This window comes from Carlito syrichta, unplaced genomic scaffold, assembly GCF_000164805.1.
Source record: "Carlito syrichta isolate Samal-C Ts95f unplaced genomic scaffold, Tarsius_syrichta-2.0.1 Scaffold312973, whole genome shotgun sequence".
Classification (NCBI taxonomy): Eukaryota; Metazoa; Chordata; class Mammalia; order Primates; family Tarsiidae; genus Carlito; species Carlito syrichta.
The window spans coordinates 46,416-52,294 of record NW_007257069.1 but is presented as its reverse complement, the minus strand read 5'-3'; positions in this window follow the sequence as shown (position 1 = coordinate 52,294).

Genomic DNA, 5,879 nt, shown 5'->3' with positions numbered 1-5,879 from the left:
AGCTGCCTCGCCCCCAGTATGTGACGTGGGTGACAATGGCCCAGGTTAGAGCGAGCCCCTCGTCGGCGCGTCCTGGGTGGTCGGACCCGGGCAAACACAAATACAAACCGATTGCTAAGCTGCGGACAATGAGCGAAATGTAGACAAATGTCCCGCTCCCGTCGCAAGCCTTTGTCCCGGCGCGGTTTTTGCATTTATTTCAGTGGCGAAATAATACATGATTGACGCTCTCTTTCAATGTGTCCTAACTGTTTGGAATAAATCTAAGGTTGTTCCTAGTTGTCATGGCATTCAACCCTTTTCAATGGACTATCTCTTCATTCATTTCTGAATCCGTCCACAATATTAAGGAAACCCCTTCATGTCGACGCTCCCTATTCCTCTTTCTCCTCCTCCTTTTTCTTTTCTTTCTCCCCTCCCCCACCCCCTTTTTCCTGCAAGAATTAGAAACTGATTTGAATCGTGTTCCTCGAACCCGTTGCTTTACGTGGTTTTTTTCCCTCTCTCTCTCTCTCTTTCCAACCTGTCTTTCTCAGCCTCCCACCCGGCTGCTCCCCCACCCCTTTCACGCGGGAGCTCGTCGCCCTGCCTCGTCGGAGGAGGGAACTTGTGGTTCTCCAGGAGTCGGGAAGCGCCGAGTTTGGACACACAGGGGCGGGGGTGGGCTTGCCACGGCCATTGTTACTCCGCCGCTAAATAAATAACTGGCGAGAAAAAGTTGCTCAACCCCAGCATCGAAGTAAAGACCCGCCTTTTGTTCGTCTGTTCCTCTGTCCTAGGGGGGCGGGGCTCTCTTGGGGACCCGGGCAGCCTCCGGGGATGGGGACTAGGGCCAGAATGAAGCCCGGCTGGGCCTAGGCTGTTCTTGGGTTGGGTGGAAAAGGGGTCCGTTGGCCTAAATGTGCCTCTTTTCGCATCTCCCGGGGCCATGTGGGGCGGGGGTTTCCCCAGAGAAGCCTCCAGAGCCTGCTGGCTTCTTCAGCTCGGAACCACCTGGTTGCGTGTAGTTCCCACCTCTCTCCTTCCCTGGCACAGTGGGCCTTTTTTTTCTCGGGATCTGACCAGCCCCGCTGCTGGGGATCGTGTTCCCGCCCCTTGCACCGAGAGCCTACAAGGTGCGGTAGAGCATCTGGGGGACCACTGATTTCCTACGGGAATCCAGGCTCTGGGAATCAATCATAGGGGTGGGATGTGTTGCCACAGGGGCCGAGAAGGCGCAGGCCCGGTTCACAGAAGCCAGGCTTGCCCCTGGGCCTGTCCCTTGGCCTCAAAGGCCGAATCCCTCAGGACCTCAGCTCTTGGGGTCCCGTTCCCGAGCACCTGGGGTGCACACCTCCCCTGGCTGTGCAAGGCCGCCCGGGGGTTCCGTCCCCTCCTCCACCCTCGCCCCAGCGAGTCCTCCCCTCTTCCTTTCCCAGGCCTGGGGCAGCTGGGCAGGGAAGGAGGGAGTGGAGAGGGCGGCGGCCTGGCCGCCTCCATGGCGCGCTGAGTCCTCCTCCCGGGACCTCCGCGAGTCCCTGTCCCCGTCGCCTTGCCGCCTTCGTGATTCCCGCGTCCGCTTCCAAAGCGTTAACATTTGCAATTGAAAAGGCGCCGGGGGACCGCTGGGAGGCCCGTAATTGAAGGGGAGAAACTGGGCTTGTTAGTGGAAGATCATAAAATACAAGTCCCCCAGGAGAGGCCTGCGGACGCCTGGAGGCCCGCGCAGGCCCAGCTGGCGGCCGGGGCCAGCCCCGCGCCTGGAGCACACGTCGGGGTCTCCACGACTGTGTGGACCCTGATTGGGGCCGGGCCAGCCCAGAAGCCTATCGACAAACGCACCTCTCCCGTCCAAATTAAACAGGTGATTGCACCTCAAGAACTTGGCAAGGGGCCTCGGGGGAGCATCACAGCCTGGCCTTCTCCAGTCCTGGAACCCGTTCCACGGGGTTGTCACTCCCAGCAGGCGGAGGCCTCAGCCCTGCGCCCCTCCCCCTCGGACAGTCCCTTGCTAACGTCCGCGACACCCCGCCCCATCAGCCTCTGCTTGCACCCGTTTCAGCGCCACTCTGATGGGCCCTAGTTTCCCCCACTCGAAATTCTTTGGTAAATGCTTTCCATGTTCCATCTTGCAGAGAGGTCCGTGTCCTCGAGTCTGTCAGGCTTGGGTTTAGGGTTTGTGCTCAGCTGAGGTCGTCAGGCATCTGGTGAACCATTGCAATCGGCCGCCTCCTGCTGCTGCAAACTTGGGGAGGTGGTCCGGGTCCGTGCTGGAAGTTCTGAACCCCGCGTGGCCTGGGCCCAAGGCGACCTGCTTGGTGTCTCCTTAGTGAATCGAACACCCCCGCATCCCCACTGGGGCCCCTGCCCCCTTCATGATCAGTCTGGGGCTTGCAGGCTATGCAGAAAGCTCTAACGCTATTTCATTCTTCCTACGTTGAGGATGGGCGAACTGGAGTCGCAGGCCCCAAGGAAAGGATAGAGGGGAGGGAGAGAACCTCTCTTCTTGGAGACTAGAGAGAACCTCCTTTGGAAGCTCCTGGCCACCTGGTTAGCCTCTGCTGCTCTGAGTTCGAGGACAGACCGAGGCTCCGGCGCCGGGGCTGCACAGGTGGCTGGGAAGCCAAACAATCGCAGAGGCCCCGTAAGGGAGGCGGATATACACAGGCCAAGTGGTCCCACTCCAGGACAAGTGGCCCTCTAAGTCGGCCCAGTGTTTACCTGTTTACTTTCCCAGGTAGCTCAAACACGATCGCTTTTTCTGTACTCCGGGGCCTGGAGGCTGCCTCCAGGAGCCCTGCGCTCCCAGGCCTCACTCCCCCGCACGGGGGCCTAACGCCCCCTGTTGATGGGGTGCGCTCCACACAGCAGCAACCCAGGCAAGAAGGGGAGAGCTTAGGGAGGGGAGATGCTTAGGGAGGAGAGGCCTCGCTGCACACCCCACCCCCCGGGGGTGGGCTACCCGGAGAGCATCCAGCCCTCCCCCGTCTCTCTTCTCACAGCCGTACCCTCTCAGGCTGGTGAAAGCTTGCAGGGTCCTCCAGGGGAGTTAAGGGCAGAAATAAGTCAGGGGAAGAGCACCTTGGGGCGACTCTGCGGGTGGGGGGGGCGGTGGCCTTGAGGCACCCAAAGCGACAGCAGCCTCAGAGGGCACCCCTGGCCCTCCCGGCCTACAGAAGTGCCTCCAATCATTAAACACACAAGGTCTTTTTTCCTTTATTTGGAAACACTAATTTGTTTGACTTCATTTCTTTTCTTTCTTTTTTGGAATGAAAAGGGGCTGAAAAGAAACTCCTTCCCTGGTGCAGTATGAGGCCGGGCTCCCAGGCCCCCCGCACATCCCGTCTCAGATAACAGCCTTCAAGTGGATTAGTTTATTGTCTGGTTAGCGCCAAGGTGCAAGCGTTTGTCTTTATTCGCTCCCGAAACAAAGCGCGGCGCACCTTCCTGCTCCAGCGAGGATTAACGGCGCGGACACAAAGGTTTTGTAGGAGGGGGAAGGTTTATTTTATCTCGGATTGGAGACTCGGAGCTTGGCGTGCACTCGAAATCAACGAGGAAGGAAAATGTCGCCCAATCTGGTCCCTGAGTGTGGCGATAAAGGTGAAGCGCGTCTCCAAAACGGACCCCTGAGCGACTTTGGTTTCGTGGAGGGTGGAGGGGGACAGGGCTGCAGGAAGCAGGGATGTCAGCTCTGTGTCCGGATGAAGGAAATCCAGGAGTGTACCCCGGAGTAACACCCCACGCAGAGCTCTTTCCTCACCAGAAAGTGAAAGCCAGTCCCAGCTCCGGTTCGCCTCCCCTGCCCGCCCCCGGGAAGGAGACTGAGGCCGCCGGAAATTCCTGTTGCCTGTGGGGTGAGAGCGGAGCATCTGGGCTGGGCAGGCCTAGGAGATCTTGCAACTTTGGTGAGGCCAGGCCATGGCAGGCAGATCTCTGGCAGGAGAGGCCCACAGCCATTGGGCAGACGGACAGAGAGTGGGGGTCAGTGTGAAGGGAAGGGAAATCTCAGCCCACTGGAGGTTCTAGCCTAAGGTGAGTTCTTTCTTTGGTTCATGTTTTGGTATCAACTCTTAACTTTGCCCCGGGAGGGGAAGGATCAGTGGGTGATTCCCAGATAGACAACCCTCCAGAGTCACCAAGAAGGTGATGGGTAAATGAGTTTCCCAGGCCCAGAGACTGAGTTCACTGAACTCAGTGGGGAAAATCTCCTCACCCATCCCCCTTTCTCCAGAGTGGCAGGGACCTTTGAAGCCACGGAGGGACCTAGAGCCTGGCGTCACCACGCAATTAATTGTGGGTGCAGGAGGTAGGCGTCTGAGAGAGAGAGAGCTACCTTTTCCTTATTCTCTTTCAAGGCAAAATATACTCTTTCCCAAATACCGGCCCCACCCCACTCCCACCGAGAAAGGGGCAAATCTCTCCTGAGGACATAAATTGTAATAGAAATTAGTATTTCTCCTTCTATGAATAAGCCTCATTGTGTGGAGGCATAAGATCCTGCGGGCATATGTTAGAACTTTGATAAATGCACTTTAATGAGATCTTTAAAAATGCACCCAGTAAAATAAAAGGCGAGAAAAGCCGTTTAACTTTCATGGATGTTAAATTGGACACGAAATGTGGCTCCGGGCGCCCTCCAAAATGGAACCAGCCTCCCTCCAATATCGTCTTTAAAGACGTAGCTTTAAGCTCCCCTCGGGCCAAACGGGCCAATCCATTATCACCGGTTTATTGGGGCACCAAACGCCACGTCCCCCCGGGCGAACCCTTTCGCTTTATTCGTTCGCACTGCTCTGATGATTAAATATGTTACAATGAGATTACGCGTCGTCAGCCTTGCCTTTAGGAACGTTCTTCCAGCCAAGCCCGACCTTCCCCGCGATAAGGGCGATTTCCATGCGGGAGATTTGGGTTTCTCTGGGAAACACGCGCTGAAAGCACTTTCTTATCTGAATTTACTTCTTAGCACGTGACAAAATCATCACAAGACTTTGGAAAACAAGCGGCATCTCTCCTAACGGGCTGGCATTCCACACTCGAGGCCGGGCCGGGCGGGCCGCTGTGAAACGCGGTGCAGAGCGGCGCAGGGAAGGCGCGCTCCTAGTCCGAGAGGAGGGCTGTGGCCGGAAAGGGTGAGGAGTGCACCCGCGAGGGCCTTCGGGCGCAGAAAGGGGGTTCCTGGGGACCACTCTCACCTCTTCGCTCTGGACACCAGAGGCCACAGCCCTCCCCTGGACGCGAGTCCCCCGCTCACCCCCAAGCGCCGCCAAAGCCGAGGAGGCGCGCGGGAGGGCCTCCGTGTGGCCTGTGCGTGTGTGCTGGGGGAGGGCGCTGGAACGGAGGGGGCGCCCCTCGGAGACAAGGCCCTCAGCAGACCCCACCGAGGCTCATTTCTGATCCTCTGGCGATCTCTACTGACTCAAACGAGAACTGTCCGGAGTCGGGCGCGGCCCAGGCGTCACTCGCCTCCCAAACTCCAGGCTTGAGTTGCCTCCCCAGCGACCCCCGTCCACTGCTCAGGCCCTCGGCCCGGGTCCTTCCTGCCTTCTACTCCCACCACTCGCCCTCCAGCTCCTCGCCACCCTCCCGGCTGGTCCCAGTTCCGCTTGAGGAGTCTCCTCCCCTCCCCCGTCCCCCTACCCCGTCTCTATTAGGCGCCATCTCCAAATTACCCTCGGGACTCTTGCCTGTCTCCACCCGCCATCCCGAGCACCCCTACGACGCACGGGGGGCGACTTACCCGGCGGAGGTGGGTGCAGCGGCGGCACCTTCCTTCCAGCGGCGGGAGAGGCTGAGGAGCATCCGGCACCGGGCAGTGAGGAGGGAGCTGACAAGGCGCTTGGCGCGCCCGCTCCGCCTCCCACTCCCTGGCGCTGCGACGACAGCCCCGCCGCATT